Source organism: Macaca mulatta, chromosome 15 (genome assembly GCF_049350105.2).
Source record: "Macaca mulatta isolate MMU2019108-1 chromosome 15, T2T-MMU8v2.0, whole genome shotgun sequence".
Lineage (NCBI taxonomy): Eukaryota > Metazoa > Chordata > Mammalia > Primates > Cercopithecidae > Macaca > Macaca mulatta.
Window position 1 is genome coordinate 92,554,287 of NC_133420.1, and position 23,928 is coordinate 92,578,214.

The 23,928-nt window shown below is 44.8% G+C and overlaps 1 protein-coding gene across 8 annotated transcripts in view; it reads right to left on the minus strand.

The window, feature by feature from the left end:
* Nucleotides 1-18,121, minus strand: part of KDM4C (lysine demethylase 4C) — a 415,179-nt gene extending 397,058 nt beyond the window's left edge. For 6 of the 8 annotated variants that reach the window (XR_013404839.1, XR_013404840.1, XM_015117703.3 and 3 more), the window contains exon 1: nt 17,983-18,121. The gene's annotated coding sequence lies outside the window, so the exon portion shown is untranslated. Of the gene's footprint in view, nt 1-2,304; nt 2,421-17,982 lie in introns of those variants that run through there. The other 2 variants (XM_077966112.1, XM_077966110.1) reach the window with 1 other exon arrangement.
* Between the last annotated feature and the right edge of the window lie 5,807 nt (nt 18,122-23,928).

Genomic DNA, 23,928 nt, shown 5'->3' on the forward strand with positions numbered 1-23,928 from the left:
AGTTTCACCCTGTCACCCAGGCTGGAGTGCAGTGGCACAGTCTCAGCTCACTGCAATCTCCCCCTCCCAGGTTCAAGTGATTCTCCTGCCTCAGCCTCCCAAGTAGCTGGGATTACAGGTGTGTACCACCACACCTGGCTAATTTTTGTATTTTTAGTAGAGAAGGGGTCTTGCCATGTTGCCCAGCCTGGTCTCAAACTTCTGGGCTCAAGCAATCCGCCCACCTCGGCCTCCCAAAGTGCTGGGATTACAGGTATGAGCCACTGCGCCCTGCCTAAAACTATTCTTTAAGAAATCCTTCTGGGCCGGGCGCGGTGGCTCAAGCCTGTAATCCCAGCACTTTGGGAGGCCGAGGCAGGCGGATCACAAGGTCACGAGATCGAGACCACAGTGAAACCCCGTCTCTACTAAAAATACAAAAAATTAGCCGGGCGCGGTGGCGGGCGCCTGTAGTCCTAGCTACTCAGGAGGCTGAGGCAGGAGAATGGCGTGAACCCAGGAGGCGGAGCTTGCAGTGAGCCGAGATCGCGCCACTGCACTCCAGCCTGGGCAACAGCGTGAGACTCTGTCTCAAAAAAAAAAAAGAAATCCTTCTGTATGTCAAGCAATTACTCTAAGTTTTTTAATTTGACAATTCCATATGTTTGTATATTACCTAAAGGAAGACAAACTTGCATGCCCAGTGAAGGACTGTGAACCCCAACAGAGGACTGTAAACTGTTTCTTCATTGTATTTTGTTACATTACTTTAATGTAAATGTCTAGAGTGGCCAGGCACGGTGGCTCACACCTGTAATCCCAGCACTTTGGGAAGTGGAGGCAGGTGGATCACTTGAGGTCAGGAGTTCGAAACCAGCCTGACCAATATGGTGAAACCCCGTCTCTACTCAAAGTACAAAAATTAACCAGATGTAGTGGCATGCGCCTGTAGTCCCAGCTACTCAGGAGGCGAGACAGGAGAATTGCTTGAACTCAGGAGGCAGAGTTTGCAGTGAGCCAAGATTGTGCCACTCTCACTCCAGCCTAGGCGACAGAGCAAGACTCCGTCTCAAAAATAAACAAATAAATAATAAAAATAAATAAAACAAATGCCTAGGGTTTGGTTATGCATTTGTATCCAAGACCTTAAAAAGGAAATAACTTGCCTAGGTCTCTTCCCCCAATCTTACTCTATTACACAACCAGTAACACATCTACGAATACCTATACATTTTCTTTTTTTTTTTTTGAGACAGAGTCTCACTCTGTCACCCAGGCTGGAGTGCCATGGTGCAGTCTTGGCTTACTGCAACCTCCGTCTGGGTTCGAGCAATTCTCCTGTCTCAGCGACCTGAGTAGCTGGAATTATAAGCATGCGCTATGACATCCAGCTAATTTTTGTTTTAGTCGAAACAAGATTTCACCATGTTGACCAGGCTGGTCTCAAACTCCTGGCCTAAGTGATCCACCCATCTCAGCCTCCCGAAGTGCTGGGATTATAGGCATGAGCCACCACGCCTGGCCTATGAATACCTATACAGATAAAAAAGATTAAATGGACAATCAAGTGTAGCTCATTTGGTAAAATACCTTTAACTTCTAATTAATCATAAACTATAATATCGACAACGACATTGGCATTTAATAAATTTGTCTAAAGTATCTGCTTCTGTTTTTTTAAAAATGGTAATTTATGGTAGCATTTGCACACTGTGGCTGGGCACAGCTTGTAATTCCTTTGGTAAAATACCTTTAACTTCTAATTAATCATAAACTATAATATCGACGACGACATTGGCATTTAATAAATTTGTCTAAAGTATCTGCTTCTGTTTTTTTAAAAATGGTAATTTATGGTAGCATTTGCACACTGTGGCTGGGCACAGCTTGTAATTCCAGCACAATGGGAGGCTGAGGCAGGAGGATCGCTTAAGCTCAGGAGTTCGAGACGAGGCTGGGCAATATAGGGAGACTCTGTCTCTCCAAAAAAATTAAAAAATTAGCCAGCCATGGTAGTGTGCACCTGTAATCCCAGTTACTCAGGAGGCTGAGGCAGGAGGATCACTGGAGTCTGGGAGGTCGAGGCTGCAGTGTGCCATGATCTCAACACTCCACTCTAGCCTGAGTGACAGAGTGAGACTTTGTCAAAAAAAAAAGAAAAAGAAAAGCCAGGCACTGTGGCTCACACGTAATCCTAGCACTTCGGGAGGCCCAGATGGGTGGATCACCTGCAGTCAAGAGTTTGGGACTGGCCTGGCCAACATGGTGAAATCTTTCTCTACTAAAAATACAAAAATTAGCCAGGCATGGGGGGGTGGCACGCACCTGGAATCCCAGCTACTCAGGAGGCTGAGGCAGGAGAACTGCTTGAACCCAGGGGGCAGAGGTTGTAGTGAGCTGAGATGGCGCCACTTCACTCCAGCATAGGTAAAGAATGAAACTCCGTCTCAAAAAAGAAAAAGAAAAAAATTGAAAGAAAATAATTTGTGCCAGGTGCGGTGGCTCACGCCTGTAATCCCAGCACTTTGGGAGGCCGAGGCGGGCGGATCACGAGGTCAGGAGATCGAGATCATCCTGGCTAACAGGATGTAGTAGAAACCCGGTCTCTACTAAAAATACAAAAAAAAAAAAATTGCCGGGCATGGTGGCGGGCGCCTGTAGTCCCAGCTACTCGGGACGCTGAGGCAGGAGAATAGCGAGAACCTGGGAGGCAGAGCTTGCAGTGAGCCGAGATCATGCCACTGCACTCAGCCTGGGCGACAGAGTGAGACTCTGTTTCAAAAAAAAAAAAGGAAAATTATTTGTATATTATGCACCCTACCAATATCTTTTGATATGGTAGCAAATCTCGACATAAATATGCCATTAATGGCTGTGGGGGAGGGGACAAGAAAATTTACAAACAACAATAATTCTAAATAAGAAATCTGTGGCCAGGCACAGTGGCTCATGCCTGTAATCCCAGCACTTTGGGAGGCCGAGGCAGGTGGATCACGAGCTCAGGAGATCGAGCCCATCCTGGCTAACGCGGTGAAATCCCATCTCTGCTAAAAATACAAAAAGTTAGTCGGGCATGGTGGGGGCGCCTGTAGTCCCAGCTACTCAGAAGGCTGAGGCAAGAGAATGGCATGAACCCAGGAGGTGGAGCTTGCAGTCAGCCGAGATCGTGCCACTGCACTCCAGCCTGGGCGACAGAGCGAGACTCCATCTCAAAAAAAAAGAAAAAAGTTACAAAGATTGTTAAAATCACTTTTTAAAACTTGCAAACCTAACACTGTATCCGATATGAGATGTGATCCTTATGAAAAGTTAAAAAAAGAAAAATTCTGAACAGTTGTCAGTAAATTTGTGCTTTAAAAAACTGAATTAAAGGCCGGGCGCAGTGGCTCACGCCTGTAATCCCAGCACTTTGGGAGGCCGAGGCGAGTGGATCACCTGAGGTCGGGAGTTCGAGACCAGCCTGACCAACATGGAGAAACCTCGTTTCTACTAAAAATACAAAATTAGCTGGGCCTGGTGGCACATGCCTATAATCCCAGCCACTAGGGAGGCTGAGGCAGGAGAATTGCTTGAACCTGGGAGGCAGAGGTTGTGGTGAGCCGAGATCGTGCCATTGCACTCCAGCCTAGGCAACAACAGTGAAACTCTGCCTAAAAAAAAAAAAAAAAAAAAAAAAAACCTAAACTAAATTAATTCTCACTTCTAGAAAAATTACAAAACTACGCTAAAATTTGGGTCCAGACAGGACCAAATATCTACGTAATCAATGCCAACAAATATTTCTGCTTGAACAGATAAAGAGACTGTTCTGGCTGGGCAAAGTGGCTCACGCCTATAATCCCAGCACTTTGGGAGGCCGAGGTGGGTGGATCACCTAAGCTCAGAAGTTCAAGACCAGCCTGGCCGGCTGGGAACAGTGGCTCATGCCTGTAATCCCAACACTTTGGGAGGCCGAGACGGATGGATCACTTGAGGTTGGGCATTCAAGACCAGCCTGACCAACATGGAGAAACCCCATCTCTACTAAAAATACAAAATTAACCAGGAATGGTGGTGCATGCCTGTCATCCCAGCTACTTGGGAGGATGAGGCAGGAGAATCGCTTGAACCCGGGAGGCAGAGGTTGTGGTGAGCCGAGATCATGCCATTGCACTCCAGCCTGGGCAACAAGAGCGAGACTCCGTCTCAAAAAAAACACAAACCAGTCTAGCCAACATGGTGAAACCCCGTCTCTACCAAAATACAAAAATTAGCTGGGCGTGGTGGCAGCCACCTGTAATTCCAGCAACTTGAGAGGCTGAGGCAGAATTGCTTGAACCCAGAAGGTTGACGTTACAGTGAGCCGAGATCGCGCCACTGCACTCCAGCCTGGGCAACAGAGTAAGACTCTGTATCGAAAGAAAGAAAAAAGAAAAACAGACTGTTCTATGAATATTAATTTAGAAACCTAACTCATTCACTTTCTAAATCCTTATTTTTATGTAACTGAATTGATAAAGACAGAAGGCAGCCAAACAAAGCCATTCCAACAGTTTCCAAAATTTGCATTCCACAGGATTGTGAGTTCACACTAAAAGCCTGCTGGGCTTGCACTGTCTCCCTCGTGGTGGCTGAAATGGGGAGAGGCCTTCCCAACACCTGCAAAGGCTACCTGAGTCTCCCAGGTAGGTCACAACCCCTTGGGCCTGCTGTGGCTTCCTGGCAACTACCACCCAGGTCACCCACTGAGGCCCTCCAGCACTCAGCCTGGGCAGCAAGCCCCTCACCAACTAGCACACTGCACTGCCTCTGCACCCACCTGTTGCCTGGACCATTGCTTTCCAGCAATTCTATATTGTGACTTTTATGAGATTACCCAGTCTCTTTAGTCCCATCAGAAGGACTCAGGGGAGGCCACATAAACTACTCATTCTTAGTTTAAAACATAAAAACTAAGCCTTAAAATTGAAATACTGGCCAGGCGCGGTGACTGACGCCTGTAATCCCAGCACTTTGGGAGGCCAAGGTGAGTGGATCACCTGAGGTCGTGAGTTCGAGACCAGGCCTGACCAACATGGAGAAACCCCGTCTCTACTAAAAACACAAAATTAGCTGGCCGTGATGGCACATGCCTGTAAACCCAACCACTCAGAAGGTTGAGGCAGGAAATCGCTTGAACCCAGGAGGCAGAGGTTATGGCACTGAACTCCAGCTTGGGCAACAGAGCGAGACTCTGTCTCAAAAAATAAATAAATAAATAAATAAACAAATTTTAAAAATTGAAATACTTAGAAAACATAATTCAAGACAATTTAATATGCAAACTTTCCAATTATTCCTAAAGATTCACAATCAGGCCAGGTGCAATGGCTCACGCCTGTAATCCTAGCACTTTGGGAGGGGGAGGCCGAGGCAAGAGGATCACCTGAGCTCAGGAGTTTGAGACCAGCCTGGGCAACTTTGAGAGACCTCATCTCTTAAAAAGGAAAAAAAAAAAAGATTCATGGCCGGGCACAGTGGCTCACACCTGTAATTCCAGTACTTTGGGAGGCTGAGGCGGGTGGATCACAAGGTCAGGAGGACTGAGACCAGCCTGGCCAATATGGTGAAAACCCGTCTCTACTAAAAATACAAAAATTAGCTGGAAGTGGTGGCACGCACCTGTAGTCCCAGCTACTCTGGAGGCTGAGGCAGAAGAATTGCTTGAACTAGGGAGGCAGAGGTTGCGGTGAGCCGAGATCGCGAGATTCCGTCTCCAAAAAAAAAAAAAAAAAAATTCAAAATCTCAAAAACCATATATGATATCGTCTATACTGAAAAAAAAAAAAGAGGTTGAAAAACATCAAACAAAATAATCTGACCATCCTTGCTTTTTTCATTATTAATGAATGCAAGAAATACTATTTTAGAGAATTATGGCAATTTGCACATTTTTTGTTAACTATGTGTCAAAAAAAACAAACCTGAGGGAAATGAATTTGACATATGCCATATGCAATCTGTGACACTGAAACTTGCAAAAGTATTTGTTGATCATGTATTCCTTCAATCCTGATACCAATACACAGCTTCCTTGACATGAAAATACATCTAAATGTATTTTCAATATCTACAAAATGAAATAGGAAACCATAAATCCAAACTGATAAGTTGACAGTTTGACAAGTTTAATTTCCCCAGAGTCTCAAATATTTAACGAACTTATAGTAAAATTAAATACAATCATGATACAAGCACAAAGTAAAGTCATAGTCTGTTACCCAACATTTTTCCTTGATTTACAACACATGGGGATTTTTTTTGGTAGTTTTTTTTTTTTTTTCTTTTTGAGACAGAATTTCACTCTAGTTGCCCAGGCTGCAGTGCAATGGCACGATCTCAGCTCACTGCAACCTCCGCCTCCCAGGTTCAAGCAATTCTCCTGCCTCAGCCTCCCAAGTAGCTGGGGTAACAGGCATGCACCACTATGCCCGGTTAATTTTTGTATTAGTAGTAGAGACAGGGTTTCGTCATGTCGGCCAGGCTGGTCTCAAACTCCTGACCTCAGGTGATCCACCCGCCTCAGCCTCCCAAAGTGTTGTGATTATAGGCATGAGCCACCAGGCCTGGCCTAACACATGGTTTTAATAAATACATGACCAAACCCTTACTAATGTTCACAAAAATAAATTCTATCTAGACTACATTTTGTCTAATTCATAATTTTTCTTTGTTGTTAAATAGCAAAACAAATGTCTCCACTGACCCTTTCTCCATGTGCTTGCTCTTGGAGCTGAAGGAGGCACTGTCCATCTACACAAACTCCTTCAGTAGCATAACACTGAGAGCTATCCTCATTGACAACTCGAGTACTGACATCTTATTAAAAAGAACCTTCTTATTTAAAAAGTCTTGCATTTGCTTGGTTCTTTACTGTGCTTTAACATATATTACTTCATTTTCATTCTTAAAAGTTCTCTATGATGTTAGCAGGCTGTGATTATTCCCATCTGAGAAATGATGAAACCAAGGCTCAGAAATGGAAATAAATTTTCTAAGGTCAAACAGCAAATAAGTGCAATGAACTGACTGCAAGTTTTGTATCCCGGACCCAGATCCCAAATATAACTGACCTCTTTGCTAGGCTCTCCAGCTGCCAAAAAAAGAAAAGAGAAGAAAAAAAGAAAAAAGTTCACACCAAGGCCCACTAAACAAGAAACAAATCTTCTCTCCACTAGGTAAAGAATTCTGATCAATTTTTCAGAAATGTATGACATGTTATTTAAGATGTTCCAAAATGCGTGGAAAAAAAAAAATAGCAAGCTTAGAAATCCTTTCTTAAGAAGCCTAAAATGAGTAACAAAACTTAAAAACGACCCAAGAAAACTGCAAACCAGCTTCATTTAAGAGTATTGATGAAAATTTCCTTTTTAAAATGAACAAACTCCAGGCCAGGTGCAGTGGCTCACGCCTGTAATTCCAGCACTTTGGGAGGCCGAGGTAGGTAGATCAAGTGAGGTAAGGAGTTCGAGACCAGCCTGGTCAACAGGGTGAAACCCCACCTCTACTAAAAATACAAAAATTACCCAGACGTGGTGGCGGGCACCTGTAGTCCCAGCTACTCGGGAGGTTGAGGCAGTAGAATTGCTTGAACCCGGGAGGCAGAGGTTGCAGCGAGCCGAGATTGCACTCCAGCCCGGGCAACAGAGAGAAACTCCATCTTTAAAAAAAAAAAAGAAAGAAAAACAAAAAGTGCCAAGAACATGAAAATCAAGACCATGAAGATCAAGGAAAAAAAAAATCAAGATCATGAAAATCCTTCTCAAATCCATATTTGAGATTGAAGGATGCTTAAAAGAACTAAAACAAGAATATACATTGCACAATTCTGCACTGGATACTTTTGTTACCAAGAACATTAATTACTATAACAAACAGTGAAATACGAAGAATCTAAAAATTAGATGACAGTAATATATCAGTGTTAATTTCCTGATTTTGATAGATATACCGCAGTTACAGAGAAAAATGTAGGAAATACACATTGAGTTATTGAGGAGTGAGGGAGCATGAAGACAACCATTTGTGTAAAAAAAAATTTAAACATAGGCCGGGTGCGGTGGCTCAAGCCTGTAATCCCAGCACTTTGGGAGGCCGAGGCGGGTGGATCACGAGGTCAGGAGATCGAGACTATCCTGGCTAACATGGTGAAACCCCGTCTCTACTAAAAATACAAAAAACTAGCCGGGCATGGTGGCGGGCGCCTGTAGTCTCAGCTACTTGGGAGGCTGAGACAGGAGAATGGCGTGAACCCGGGAGGCGGAGCTTGCAGTGAGCCGAGATCACGCCACTGCACTCCAGCCTGGGAGACACAGCGAGACTCCGTCTCAAAAAAAAAAAATTTAAACATAAACATAAATTTATTAGAATATCTCTAAAATTCCCTAAAAGAAACCTTAACAGGGGTTTACTGGAAGCTGTCTAAAGGCTAAAAGTGAGAACCACGTACATTTTACCCTTTCATACCTTCTGAATTTTATATCTTGTTATACACCTTGTACTGCCTATTTGAAAATAATAAAAGAAATATTATATGTGTATACATAATACAAATTTAGAAAAATACATAAAAATTATCAAAAAAGGAAAATGAATTTACCTATCTCAGGGCCAGATTCTTCCTGCTAACGAAAGCTGCCTGAATATTATAGACTGAGAGGTATCACTTTACGTGCCCAAATTTTAGGGAAAGATTCCTTTTTGAAAGTTAAATAGATGGCCGGGCACAGCAGCTCACGCCTATAATCCCAGCACTTTGGAAGGCTGAGGCGGACAGGTCATCTGAGGTCAGGAGTTCAAGACCAGCCTGGACAACATGGCAAAACCCCATTTCTACTAAAAACGGCAAAACCCCATCTCTACTAAAAATACAAAAATTAGCAAGGCATGGTGGCAGGCGCCTGTAGTCCCAGCTACTCAGGAGGCTGAGGCAGAAAAATCGCTTGAACCCGGGAGGCAGAGGTTGCAGTGAGCCGAGATCATGCCACTGCACTCCAGCCTGGGTGACAGAGCAAGACACCGTCTCAAAAAAAAAAAAAAAAAGAAGAAGAAAAAAAGAAAGAAAGTTAAATAAACTACCCGCCTACCTGCAAAAAAAAAAAAAAAAAAAAAACTTCAGTTCACCCATTCAAAGGGATGCCTGCGACCATTCAAAGTATCTGATGGACTCTCAAAACAGAACAGAATCAACAATATACTAATGATCAGACAAAGCATGTCCTCGGGACTGGAATTTAAACAAACATCTAGTACAAAAACGAATGAAAAGATGGAGGAAAAAAGGGAGCCAAATGAAGGAATGTATCTGCTTCTTTAACCTTGCTCAACAAGAGAAAGCGCACTGGCAGAGAAGAATGTTCTTATAAGCAGAGGTGAATGCTCAAGGGTCAGGGAAACCCAGCAGGTTAAAAAAAAAAAAAAAAAAAAAAAATCCTGTTCAACACTACCCATCAGCTGGGGCCTACCTGTCACCAAACAATGTGTGATCATTTACATGCTTTCCCAGGGACCAAGACTTTCTAGAAAGAGCCCTAATGAGCAGACACAGCACTTCGGATCCAGGTTCTAGTTCTTCTTGCCAGTTTAACTAGGGAACGACGCTGAAGACATTAGTCTTCCAGTGCCTGACACTCTCGGTCAACTGGAAAAGTTCTTATTTCTAAATGTGCAATGCTAAAAGTGGGAGCAGGACTATGAACCCCCATAAAATGTCCCACAAAGAGACCCTCACCAAAGGGGGCCAACTGTCCTAACTCTGACAGTTCTAATTTCAAAAGTTTTCCCGTTCTTTCCCAGTAAACAGCAAATCAATACTTAAAATGATAGCTTTTTGTATGATTATCATATATAAGTTGAGCATCTCCAATCCAAAAATCCGAAATACTCCAAAATCTGAAAGTTTTGAGGGCAAACATGACACTCAAAGTAAATGCTCATTTCAGATTTCAAATTCTCAGATTACAGATGCTCAACTGTAAATATAACGCAAATATTCCCAAATCTGAAAAAAATCCAAAATTCATGTATTTCAGATAAGGAATACTCAACCTACAGAATATATTTTCATATATTTTAAAATATTTACTTTGCCAGACACAGTGGCTCATGCCTATAATCCCAGCACTTTGGGAGGCTGAGGTGGGCGGATTACCAAGGTCAGGAGTTCATGACTAGCCTGGCCAACATGGTGAAACCCCATCTCTACTAAAAGTACAAAAATTAGCCTGGTGTGGTGGCGCACCCCTGTAGTACCAGCTACTCGGGAGACTGAGGCAGGGGAATAACTTGAACCCAGGAGGTGAAGGTTGCAGTGAGCCAAGATCATGCCACTGCACTCCAGCCTCAGTGACAGAGCAAGACTCCATCCCCCAGAAAAAAAAAAAAAAAAAGAAAATCGAGTACAGCACAGGTGGTAAAGTTTTGTGAAACTTTTGTTTCAATTTTATATACTTGTGTGTGTTGGGTCATGATGGGTAAGATGTATTTCCCAATGTGTGTCCTGGTTTTACAGTTTCTATTTTTGCATATATGTAAAAGTCATTAATTTGTGCAACAAATGTTTGTTGAGCACCTATACTATAGTGCTGGTGAGGCAACAGTGTGCTATACAGAAGTAATAGAAGGGAATAAAAATACTTAGTCTCTGCCCTTGTGGAATCTTTACAGGGTAGAAACAATCAAATAATCACATAAATACACGATTATAAACCACTAAGTGTTAGGGAAAAATACAAGGAATTAAGATAGATCATCATTAGGGAAGCTGATTTAATCGGAGAAGAGAAATGAGTAAACAGGTCAGGTTTCTCTGAAGAAGTACATTCAAGTAGAGCTCAGAAAAATGTATGAAAAGGGGGAAAATGAGAGGAGAAATCAGTCAGGCAAAAAACGGCACATTCAGAAAGTTGTATACAGTTTGAAGAAAAGAAAAGCCAGTAAGTAGAGAGAAAATGAAGAACCATCTAGATAAGACTTGGGTGGAGCTTGGGGTAGAAAGAGATATGGCAGGAATTTTAAATATCCTGAGGCCTATGAGAATAATCCAATAGGCATTTTAAAGATCAGGCTGAAAAGAGATTGGAGGGAGGCTGGGAGTGAATGGTAGGATACCAGTATTATTCCTGAAGCAAAAGTGACAAGGTGTAAGTGATACTTTGGATGTGAGGGCTGAGGAACCATAAAGTGTTGGATAACTCATAATGAAATGAGTGAGCAATGAAATGAGATGAGATGCATGAGAAATCCCAGAGAAGCAGAGCTGAGAGGAAAGATCAGAGTTCCATTTGTTATAGTTAACAAGTAGAGATGCCAAATTAATACCTGGAACTGGATGGAGATATAAAAAAAGAAGTCATTAGCACAAACGCTTTGATGACTCATCATTCTGCTCCTTAAACATCCACCCATAGTAATATACAATATAAAACCAGAAGAATTCAGAATAAATTTGAGACTTTATGCAGTAGCGGCTCATAAATACCATAGCAGCTGAAATACCATGTGTATCTGAACAGTATACCGTGCAACAGTATAACTAAACATTCATACTCTTAAAATAACCCATTTCTATGAAATCATAGGGAATCTAGCCTATTGTGTTCACTGCTGTCCACATCTGACACAGTGTATGGCACATAGTACAAGTTAATCTACTGAAGAATTGTATCCACTACTATGCAGAATAAACCACCCATCAAAAATAAAACAAACAGTGCAAATAATGAGCAACGGTGCAAGGGGAATCTTTGTACTATGAAACATACAAATCAACCAATTAGGACATTTTTCAAGGAAAAAGGGAAAACAGTTATTTAGCACTTAGTGCTCATACCCTAATAGTCTATATTCTGTTCTATGCTACATATATCTAATGCTATATTCTGTTCTCTAAGAATTAGCTGAATTTCAGCATCAGAAATTCCAACTGGGTAGCCTATTGTAAGTACTCCTACCATTCTCTAGAAGTCTCTGAGTAATACGAGAAATAGCTAAAATGTAATAAAAGCTTGATGCTGAAACTATAACAAAATCTCATCTAAGTTATTAAAACAAAACAAAAACTGTTAAAAGTGCATTATGGCCGGGAGCAGTGGCTCATGCCTGCAATCCCAGCACTTTGGGAGGCCGAGGTGGGCGGATCACCTGAGGTCGGGAGTTCGAGACCAGCCTGACCAACATGGAGAAACTGCCGTCTCTACTACAAATAAAAAATTAGCCAGGCATGGTGGCACATGCCTGTAAGCCCAGCTACACAGGAGGCTGAGGCAGGAGAACTGCTTGAAACTCGGAGGCGGAGGTTGCGGTGAGCCAAGATCACTACATTTGCACTCCAGCCTGGGCAACAAGAGGGAAACTCCATATCCAAAAAAAAAAAAAAAGTGAATTCTCCAATGTGAAAATGGCAACAACTGATTATTTTTCTTTTTCCTCTATCTTCTCCTGTTTCCCAGCTTTTCTAACAAACATGAATTTTTATTCACTTACTTGTTCACAAAGGTAACAATAATTCATAAGAGAAAATTTAGAAAATGCTCATAAACACAAAGGAAACAAATTACCCACAATTCCATCACCCAGAAGTTACCAACTACTGTCAATATTTTTGTGGGAACCTTTCTGTGAGCATGCATGAAGGTAGGAAGGGAAGAGAGATACATAAGTAATGGCATGATTACTTAAGACTATGAAGGAGACTACAGAATGCTGCTATGGCCAGTGTGCAGGATTGAGGGATGACTAACTTGAAGACGTTGACAACTGAGCTGAGCTTCCTGAAGGGTGAGATGGAATCAACCAAAGAAGTGCAACTGGGGTAGTAGCAGTCCAGGCACAGGGAACAACAGCATGGGCAGAGTACCAAGCCCATTCAGGGAACTAGGAAGAAAGATGAGTTTGGTAGGAAGGAGACTGGCTGGGCAAAGTCACACACAGAGCTGATAATTAGGAGTTGTTCCCTAGAGAAAACAGCCTTGAAGCAGGAGCAGGGGGGATAGGCTTCCTTAAAGGAATTATTCTGACTGTTAATATGGGGAAAGGATTAGGCCCAGCAAGTGTGGATTTAGAAGGTCGTAACCCCCGAAGGGTAAGGAGGATGAGGAAGTAGGGAATCTTTAGGGGGTGGGGGAGTAAAAAAGACAATGACCTGGCCGGGTGTGGTGGCTCATGCCTGTAATCTCCCAGTACTTTGGGAGGCTGAGGCAGGTGGATTACCTGAGGTCAGGAATTCGAGAGCAGTCTGGCCAACATGGTGAAACCCTGTCTCTACTAAAAATACAAAAATCAGCTGGGCATGGTGGCGGGCGCCTGTAATTCCAGCTACTTGGGAGGCTGAGGCAGGAGAATGGCTTGAACCCAGGAGGCGGAGGTTGCAGTGAGCCGAAATCACGCAACTGCACTCCAGTCTGGACAACAAGAGCAAGACTCCAGCTTAAAAAAAAAAAAAAAAAAGACAATGACCTAATATTTTAAATTTATATTTTAGGCTCCACAAAATGGTATAGATTTGTAGGGATAAAAAACATACAGTGACTTTATTATATACCTCCTTATTATATACCTCCTAAGAAATTCATATCAGAAATAGAGCTTGCAGGCCAAGCACAGTGGCTCACACCTGTAATCCCAGAACTGTGGGAAGTCAAGGCAAGAGGATCACTTGAGCCCAGAATTTTGAGACTAGCCTGGGCAACACAGTGAGATCCCATCTCTACAAAAAGAATTTTTTTAATTGAAAAAAAAAGAAGGAACAATGAAAACACATGGACACAGGGAGGGGAACATCACACACCGAGGCCTGTTGGGGGGTGGGGCGCTGGGGGAGGGATAGCATTAGAAGAAATACCTAATGTAAATAATGAGTTGATGGGTGCAGCAAACCAACATGGCACATGTATACCTATGTAACAAACCTGCACGTTGTGCACATGTACCCTAGAACTTAAAAGTATAATAAAAAAAAGAAAAATGGCCGGGCATGATGGCTCACGCCTGTAATCCCAGCACTTTGGGAGGCCGAGGCGGGCGGATCACAAGGTCAGGAGATCGAGACCATCCTGGCCAACATGGTGAAACCCTCTCTCTACTAAAAATACATAAAAATTAGTTGGGCGCCGGGCGCGGTGGCTCACGCCTGTAATCCCAGCACTTTGGGAGGCCGAGGCGGGCGGATCACAAGGTCAGGAGATCGAGACCATCCTGGCTAACACTGTGAAACCCCGTCTCTACTAAAAATGCAAAAAATTAGCCGGGCGAGGCGGCGGGCGCCTGTAGTCCCAGCTACTAGGGAGGCTGAGGCAGGAGAATGGCGTGAACCCGGGAGGCGGAGCTTGCAGTGAGCCGAGATCGCGCCACTGCACTCCAGCCTGGGCGACTAAGCAAGACTCTGTCTCAAAAAAAAAAAAAAAAAAAATTAGTTGGGCGTGGAGGCACATGCCTGTAATCCCAGCTACTGGGGAGGCTGAGGAGGAGCATTGCTCCAGGGAGTTGGAGAATGCAGATTGCAGTAAGCCAAGATCACACCACTGCACTCCAACCTGGGTGAAAGAGGGAGACTCCGTCTCAAAAAAAAAAAAAGAAAAAGAAAAAAGAAGAGGTTGGGGGAGAAACATTAAATATTAATATTTAACAAAAGGGAACATAAATTTTTCAGTAGATATTGAGCTTAATCAAAGCACAGAATGTACGTGTCTTATCACTATATCCCTAATAAATATAGAGCAAATAAGTGAATATCAAGGGAATAACCATGAGCAGTATAAAGACTGTGCTAACAGGAAGGGATGATCAGGCCAGGTGCAGTGGCTCACACCTGTAATCCTAGCACTTTGGGAGGCTGAGGCAGGCAGACTGCTTGAGCCCAGGAGTTTGAGACCAGCCTGGGTACCATGGCAAGACCAGAAAAATTAGCCAGGCATGATGGCATGCACCTGTAGTCCCACCTACTTGAGAGGCTGGGGCTGGAGGATTGCCAGAGCACAGGAGGCAAAGAGGTTGCAGTGAGCCGAAACTGTGCCACTGTTGCACTCCAGCCTGGGCATCAGAGTTAGACCCTGTCTCCAAAAAAAAAAAAAAAAAAAAAGAACAGGATGATCTTAATAATGACATCCAGAGGCCAGGCGCAGAGGTTCACACCTATAATCCCAGCACTTTGGGAGGCTGACGTGGGCAGATCATCTGAGGTCAGGAGTTCAAGACCAGCCTGGCCAACATGGTAAAACCCTGTCTCTACAAAAACACAAAAATTAGCCAGGCATGATGGCGGGTGCCTGCAATCCCAGCTACTGGGAAGGCTGAGGCAGGAGAATCGCTGGAACCTGGGAGGTGGAGGTTGCAGTGAGCCGAGATCGTGCCATTGGCACAGAGTGAGACTCCATCTCAAAAAAAAAAAAAAAAAAAAGACATCCAGAAAAAGAAAACACAGCACTAGCCATAGGATAAAGCCTCACTTTAGAGAACTGAAGTTGGTAATGGAGCAGGGAAAGGTCAACAGGATCCTTCAAGGATTGAAAGAGTATTCCCCAAGACTATCGCTCCTTATGCATGCAGTCATTCAACAGAAGATGTTTAACCCACCAATTATAAATATATATACCCAAGAGTAAAGAAAACACATGCCCATACAAAAACTAGTTCACAAATATTCATAGCAGCATTATTCAGCCAAAAGTAGGGATAACACAAATGTCTATCAACTGATGAATAAACAAAATGTGATGTATCCATAATAGAATATTAGCCATTAAAAGGAATGAAGTACTGATACAGGCTGCAACATGAATGAACTTTATTTTTGTTTTTTTGTTTTTTTGTTTTTTTGTTTTTTTTTTGAGACGGAGTCTCGCTCTGTCGCCCAGGCTGGAGTGCAGTGGCCGGATCTCAGCTCACTGCAAGCTCCGCCTCCCGGGTTCACGCCATTCTCCGGCCTCAGAACATGAATGAACTTTAAAAAACACTATGCCAAGTGAAAGAAGTCACTCACAAAAGACCAGATAGTGTATGATTCCACATATATAAAATGTACAGAATAGCCAAATCTATTGAGACAGACAGCAGATTAGTGGTTGCCTAGGGATAGAAGGGGAGAGAACTGGAGGGAACTAGGCAATGACAGCTAATAGGAACATAGCTTCTTTTGGGGATGATAAAAAAATTTTAAAAATTCATTGTAGTGATGGTTGCACAAGACTATTCATTTACTAAAAGTTATTTTTTATTTGTTTATTTATTTATTTGTATTTTTACTTTTTTTGTTTGAGATGGAGTCTCAGTCTGTCACCCAGGCTGGAGTGCAGTGGCGCATCTCGGCTCACTGCAACCTCCGCCTCTCGGGTTCAAGTGATTCTCCTATCTCATCTGGAATTTCAGGCGCCCGCCACCACGCCCGGCTAATTTTTGGATTTTTAGTAGAGACAGGGTTTCGCCATTTTGGCCAGGCTGGTCTTGAACTCCTGACCTCAGGTGATCCACCCGCCTCGGCCTCCCAAAGTGTTGGGATTACAGGCACAAGGAGCCACGGCTCCCGGCCTGATTTTCAACTTTAGAAAAGCAACTGACTAAAGTCTGCTAATAAAAAGAAGTAAGACTTCGGTTTAAATTGTACTGCATTACCAAGTTTGTGGGGTACAGTAAAAGCTTACGTGAAAACTCTTCATAACACTGAAATTGGGAGAAAAAGGACCTAAAAACCCGAACAACCGTGTAATCCGTTCCAAAACAAACTATGGGAGGGATGCGCGGAAGCCAGCAAGGTAAGAAAACAAGCGATAATCGCAAAGGAGAGCCGACTGCTTGCTAGTAAAAAATGGATCTTTAAAAATTAAAAACACTAGTTTTCAACCACAGCACTTCGAAATGAGAGTATCAGTCACCGTTGCCATAGAAACAGTAAAGCCAAGTTGCCCGGAATTTAAACATTTTTTTAAATACCGCAAACTGAAATGGGTGAAAATAGGGCAAAGTTTAGTGTGAACCTAAGTGGCCGGAACCTACTAGTAACTTTCACCGGGATAAAGGTGACTCTGCTTTTCTAACCTACATTTCCGAACAGTGCTTTATAAATCACCTCTCGAGGTTAGTTTATCAAGTGCAAAAAAAGTTTACCCTGTCTCTTCCGGAAAAAGAAACCTGACAAAACCCCTCCCGGAATCGCCCACAATCAGAGCGAGTCAGCGCAGGCTTGCACCGCGCCGCGAAGAGGGAGCCGAGCATCGAGTCCACGCGGAAAGCATCTGAATCCCGCCTGCTGGCTTTACTGGCAGAGCACGCAGGAAAACCCCAAGCTCCAGCCTGCAGCCCCGGCCTGTGTGGCTCCCTCCTCCACGTCCCCACTGCACGCCACGTTCTGTGCCTGGCAGTCCACGCGCCCTAATCCAACTCGCATTTATTAAGCACCCGCTGTCTACACCGCATCATGGTTCCTCCATGCACTGCAAGAAGAAATGGCCCCATGCCGGGGGAAAGAAACACCAAAAGGACAGCCGCGAGGGCTGAAGACGACCCCGAATGACGGGCTGACTGCCTGCAACGGGTGGTCAAGAGAGGAGCTCCCACCCTCACCCCGCGGGTCGTGACACTCCCAGGGAAGGGAGGGCCCCGAAGGGTGCACCAGGCCCGGCCTTCCTGGAGTCAGCCACAGACCGACTGGGGGCGTTAAGAGGTCCGCATCCCCGGACCGCCCGAGCGCTCCTGTGCCCCAAGGAGGCGACTCCGACTCCGGATCCAGGGAAAACGGCGAGCGCGGGCACCGAACCTCGGTAAGGGTCGGAGCGGGCTGTCACCGGCCCCCGCATCCCTCCCCTGCGGCCGCGGCCGGCCGCTCCCTCCCCAGCGTGACAGTCGCGGCAGTCACGGACGGAGCGTCTCTGCCCCGGCGTCGCCGCTCGCCCGGACGCCAGCACCCCCGTGCCCCACGCGGAGGGGGGCAGTGCCGGGAAGACCTCTCCGGCCCCTCCCCCCGCCCCGTCCTCCGGACTCCGGAAAAGCGGTTACCTGGCGCGCGGGTTGGGGCGAGAGCACAACCCGGTGGAGGAGGAAAAGAAGAAGACAGTGGCCTCCGGCCCAGGGAGATTTGGGAAATTCGGAAGACTTGTTCCGCACTAGGTGACAGCTGTTCGCTGCGCACGCGCACAGGACCCCGGCCGCCCGATCACTGCGCCGCGCCTCACCCTCCCGTCGAGGCGGTGGGTGGGAGGCAGCGGCGAAGGCGCGCGCACCGCCGGCTCTCCCTGCGCGAGGGCGCGCGCGCCGTCACGTGACCGCTGGGGCCAGCACTTGGTGAATCACGTGAGCTTACAAACAGCTTAAAGGTGCCCGGCACGCTCTTGGTTTGGGCTCAACTTCCGCGCTTTGGTTAACTTGGGCTTGCTGGTTCGCATCTTCTTGTCCTTTGGACACAGGCATATCCCAGTCTTTCCGGAGGGGGAAGGTACTCGCGTAGAAGGAGAAAACAGGTGCACAGAACCTTGCCCGGAAGCGCCTGCTGGGGTCCCGCAGGGCTGGACCTGATGTAGTCCACGCGCCACACGTCCTCCTGGGCTCCGACGCGCACCTATGGCGGCCTCCGACGCGCGAACGTCAGCGTGGCGTTGCCAGGGGTGGAGCCTCGGAATGTCCTGGAGAGCCTGGCGAGAAAGTCGGGGCTCGCAGCTGTCCGGCAATGACAGCGCTGTATGCCTGTTCTCCCTTCACCCGGTGGCCGGGACCTCTGAGCATCCTTCCCACAAAGGGAGATCCCGAATGGGCGAAGAGTATCTGCGTGTCCCAAACCTTTAACAAGTAACTACCGAGCAGGAGCGTTTTGTCAGCCTCTGGAAGCGAAACTGTCCGGTGTTCGAGTCACCCTTCACCGAGCACGTCCCGCTCCGACCCGCCCAAGTGTGCTCTTAAGGAGGCACAGAGGTGACCCAAATAGGAATCCCGGGCTGGCGGTCCCTCAAAAACTAGAGTTGATAACAATTTGGCCTGAACTGAAGTGACTAGAAATGCAGGTGCCTCCAGCGTCTGAGATAAGTTAACGTCCTACAACTTGTTGCTTCTCCTCTGTAACTCCGCCTTCTGAGGTGTCAGAAGGAACCAACCAGACCTTAAGCCCCTGTACTGCAGAAGACAGATGGTTGAGCATCAGATGTTTTGCAAAGCTGAATGATTTTTTTTTTTTAAACTTCCTGCAGAGCTCCCAGCTGGGTCCCTTGTGGCGCTTACTCTAACGTCTTAGCTAAGAAAGATTAGGCATATCTTCACACCAGTGAGCAAAGCTGGGCTGTCTAATATGCTGAATTTTCTGTTACATTATACTGATATCAGCTTTTTAAAAATATATCGACACCATTTACCACGCCCTTGAACTCGTTTCTCACTGGGATGAACATTGTGAGGACAGATGGAATGTGGTTAATTGAGCTAAGGCTAACGGGATAATTGGGTCACCATATTTCTTTAGTTGTTAAAAACAAAGTTCTGCTACCCAAACACACACTTTTTTTTTTTTTTTTTTTTGAGACGGAGTCTTGCTCTGTCGCCCAAATTGGAGTGCAGTGGCGTGATCTCGGCTCACTGCAACCTCCGCCTGCCGGGTTCAAGAGATTCTCCTGCCTCAGCCTCCCAAGTAGCTGGGATTACAGGAGCCCACAACCACGCCCAGCTAATTTTTGTATTTTCAGGAGAGACAGGGTTTCGACATGTTGGCCAGGTTGGTCACGAACTCCTGACCTCAGGTGATCCGCCCGCCTCGGCTTCCCAAAGTTCTGGGATTACAGGCGTGAGCCACTGCACCTGGCCACACACACTTCTGAACTTGCCTAACGTATACTCAACTGGGAATTTTCCAAATGTGTGCGTGTATTGTCAGGATCCCAGCCATCCTTACAAGTAAATTGGATATGCTCAGATAATAAATATGCAGCCCAACATTTATTTATAACTTATAGTGAGCTAGACACTGTCTTAAGAGCTTCACATGTATTAACTAAATATAATAATTCAATGAATAGATACTGTTAATACCTCATTGTTACAGATGTGGAAACTGAAGCATAGAGATTAATATGCCCACAATCAAACAGCTAGGGTCTTTTGGAAGCCATATGCTATATTATAATAGCAATCTTGTGCACCAAAATAAAAAATCTGGAAACCTGAAATCCATTTTCTTCAGAATTTGCAGATGCACAAATAACATTTCTTTACCATTGTAAATTAGAGTATCACTTTTTTTAACCTGAAGAACTAAAGTGGATATACTAACCTTGCGGACTTCACTGAGCACTTTTTAATTTTAAGGAAGATAAAATGTCAAAACACTTCAAAAGCTGTAAAGCACTGTGTGAATCTATTAAGTGCTTCACAGTCTGGAAATTGAAGACAGCCTACTAGAAAATCAACTGGACTCGTGGCACTGAGAGCAGCGTTGTGTCCCTAATGTATCAAAATACCCCCATATTCTGAATTATCATGAAAACATTTTAGCCATATAGTAAATTCTTTATTTAGATTCTATTTTTTAAATCCCAATTGCAATATATTAATGGAAGGCTGTATAAACAATACATAGATTCCCCTTGAAGTTTATATGTAATGGGAACTAATGTCCAGATTATCAGATAACCTTGGAGACAATACTTGTTTTTATTTTATTTTATTTTATTTTTCGAGACAGATTCTTGCTCTGTTGCCCAGACTGAAGTGCAGTGGTGCCATCTCAGCTCACTGCAGCTTTGACCTCCCAGGTTCAAGCAATTCTTGTGCCTCGTGCCTCATTGTCCTGAGTAGCTGACATTACAGGCATGTGCCATAATGCCCAGCTATTTTTTTTTTTTTTTTTTAATTCAGACAGAGTCTCGCTCTGTCGCCCAGGCTGGAGTGCAATGGCGCGATCTCAGCTCACTGCAACCTCTGCCTCCTGGGTTCAAGTGATTCTCTTGCCTAAGCCTCCCAAGTAGCTGGGACTACAGGCGCGTGCTACCACACCTGACTAACTTTTTGTATTTTTAGTGGAGACAGGGTTTCACTGTGTTAGCCAGGATGGTCTTGATCTCCTGACCTCATGATCCACCCACCTCGGCCTCCCAAAGTCCTGGGATTACAGGCATGAGCCACCATGCCTGGCCTAATTTTTGTATTTTTTGTAGACAGGGTTTCGCCACATTAGCCAGGCTGGTCTCAAACTCCTGAGCTCAAGTGATCCGCTAGCCTCCGCCTCCAAAAGTGCTGAGATTACAGACGTGAGCCACCATGCCTGGCCAATACTTGTAAGTTTCTTGTTTTTTTTTTTGTTTGTTTTTTTTGAGACGGAGTCTCGCTCTGTCGCCCAGGCTGGAGTGCGGTGGCCGGATCTCAGTTCACTGCAAGCTCCGCCTCCCGGGTTCACGCCATTCTCCTGCCTCAGCCTCCTGTGTGGCTGGGACTACAGGCGCCCGCCACCTCGCCCGGCTAGTTTTTTGTATTTTTTAATAGAGACCGGCTTTCACCGTGTTAGCCAGGATGGTCTTGATCTCCTGACCTCGTGATCTGCCCGTCCCGGCCTCCCAAAGTGCTGGGATTACAGGCTTGAGCCACCGTGCCCGGCCAAGTTTCTTAAAATATATATAATGCAACAAATTTATATGCTGCCTTTTTTTTTTTTTTTTTTTTTGGACTTTGAGACAGGATCTTGACTCTCGCCCAGACTGGAGTGCAGTGGCACTATCATGGCTCACTGCAGCCTCCACTTCCTAGGATCATGCAATCCTGCCACCTTAGCCTCCCATGCAGCTGGGACTACAAGCACACACCACCACACCTGGCTAATGTTTTTATTTTTTTCGTAGAGGCTAGTCTCAAACTCCTGGGCTCAAGTGATCCTCCCGCCTCCCAAAGTGGTGAGAATACAGGTGTGAGCCACTGCCCTGGCTGCAAATTGATATACTTCTAAATAATAGTCTAATTTTGAATCTATTGAAGTACACTACACTTTTTACAAATATAAATAATAAAGCTGGGCGCGGTGGCTCATGCCTCTAATCTCAGCATGTTGGGAGGCCAAGGCAGGTAGATCACCTAAGGTCAGGAGTTCAAGACCAGCCTGGATAACATGGTAAAACCCTGTCTCTACTAAAAATACAAAAATTAACTGGGCATGGTGGCGGGTGCCTGTAATCCCAGCTACTCAGGAGGCTGAGGCATGAGAATCGCTTGAATCCGGGAGGCAGAGGTTGCAGTGAGCCAAGATAACACCACTGCACTCTAGCATGGATGACAAGAGCAAAACTCCATCTCAGAAAAAAAAAAAAAAAGAAAGAAAGAAAGAAAGAAAGAAAGAAGGAAAGAAAGAAAGAAAGAAAGAAAGAAAGAAAGAAAGAAAGAAAGAAAGAAAGAAAGAAAGAAAAGAAAAAAGAAGACAAATACAAATAATTGAATGAGGCTGGGTGCGGTGGCTCATGCCTGTAATCCCAGCACTTTGGGAGGCCAAGGCGGGCAGATCACCTGAGGTCAGGAGATCAAGACCTTCCTGGCTAACACAGTAAAACCCCATCTCTACTAAAAATAAAAAAAAATTAGCCAGGCACGGTGGCAGGCGGCTGTAGTCCCAGATACTCGGGAGGCTGAGGCAGGAGAATGGCATGAACCCCGGAGGCGGAGGTTGCACTGAGCCAAGATATCACCACTGCACTACTGCACTGCAGCCTGGGTGACAGAGCAAGACTCCGTCTAAAAAAAAAAAAAAAAAAAAAGCATTGAATGATAATAATACTGTTTTTATTTACCTTTACCTTTATCAAATTTGCATGTTATTTATACAGGAAAAATGAGAGGTGATTAGTCCATGAGGGCTCTGCCCTCATTAATGAGTTAATGCCATAATTGCAGGAATGGGTTCATCCCCTTCTCTCTTGTTCTTTGTCCTTCTGCCATGGGATAATGCAGCACAAAGTCCCTCACCTAATACAGCCCCTCAGTCTTGGACTTTCTAGCCTCAAGAACTGTGAGCCAATAAATTTGTTTATTATAAATTACCCAGTCTGCCAGGTGAGATATCTCACACCTGTAATCCCAGCACTCTGGCAGTCTGAGGCAGGAGGATCACTTGAACCCAGGAGTTCAACACCAGCCTGAGCAACATAGCAAGACCCCATCTCAATTAAAAATAATAATAAAAATAAATTACGCAGTCTGTGGTATCCTGTTATAGCACCACGAAATAGACCAAGACACTACAAATGAAAGATAGAGGTCAGTGTTTATAGATTTAATAATCACGGAACAAGTCCATTATTTCAGGTAAATGCCAGGTATGCTTACTCTTAGGCCTGAGTTGGAAGACTTTCAGAAATAAGAGGTGGAAGAAAAGTTTTAGGTCCATGAAATCCTTGTCATTGGAAAGATGGTCCAGGAAGAAGTTCTGCTCTAGGTGAGCTTATCATGGCCATTCCTGATAAGGATTAGGATTTGTGCCAGAGTCAACCAAGCCATCCGTTGGGGTAGAAGGAGAGGAACTTCTTGAGACACTGATTAGTATTGTAGTTACATCAGGGCTCAGATCAAAAGCAGCTGCTATTTCTGACTCCTTAGTGGTCCCCTAGAACTAGGGTGAGGCATGGGTTTCAGTCCAAGCACACTTCTTCCATTAATGATCATAGAGTGCCTGGAATATCACAGGACATCTTTCATCACTGAGGGATAAAATGCTCCTCCACCTCAGGCATGAACTTAAAAGATCTCTTCATTGAGGAACACAGATATGTTATTGCTATTTTTATAAAGTCTCTGATTATAACAGGAAATAGAACACTTGGCGTTTATAAGTGAAATTCATATATTAGTTGGAAAGAGACCACAATGTAACTTTTTGGAAATTGCTTTAACAATCCCTGGTTTTAGGCTGAGTGGGTGGCTCACATCTATAATTTCAGGGAAGGTGAGGTGGGCAGATCTCCTGAGGTCAAGAGTTCAAGATCAGGC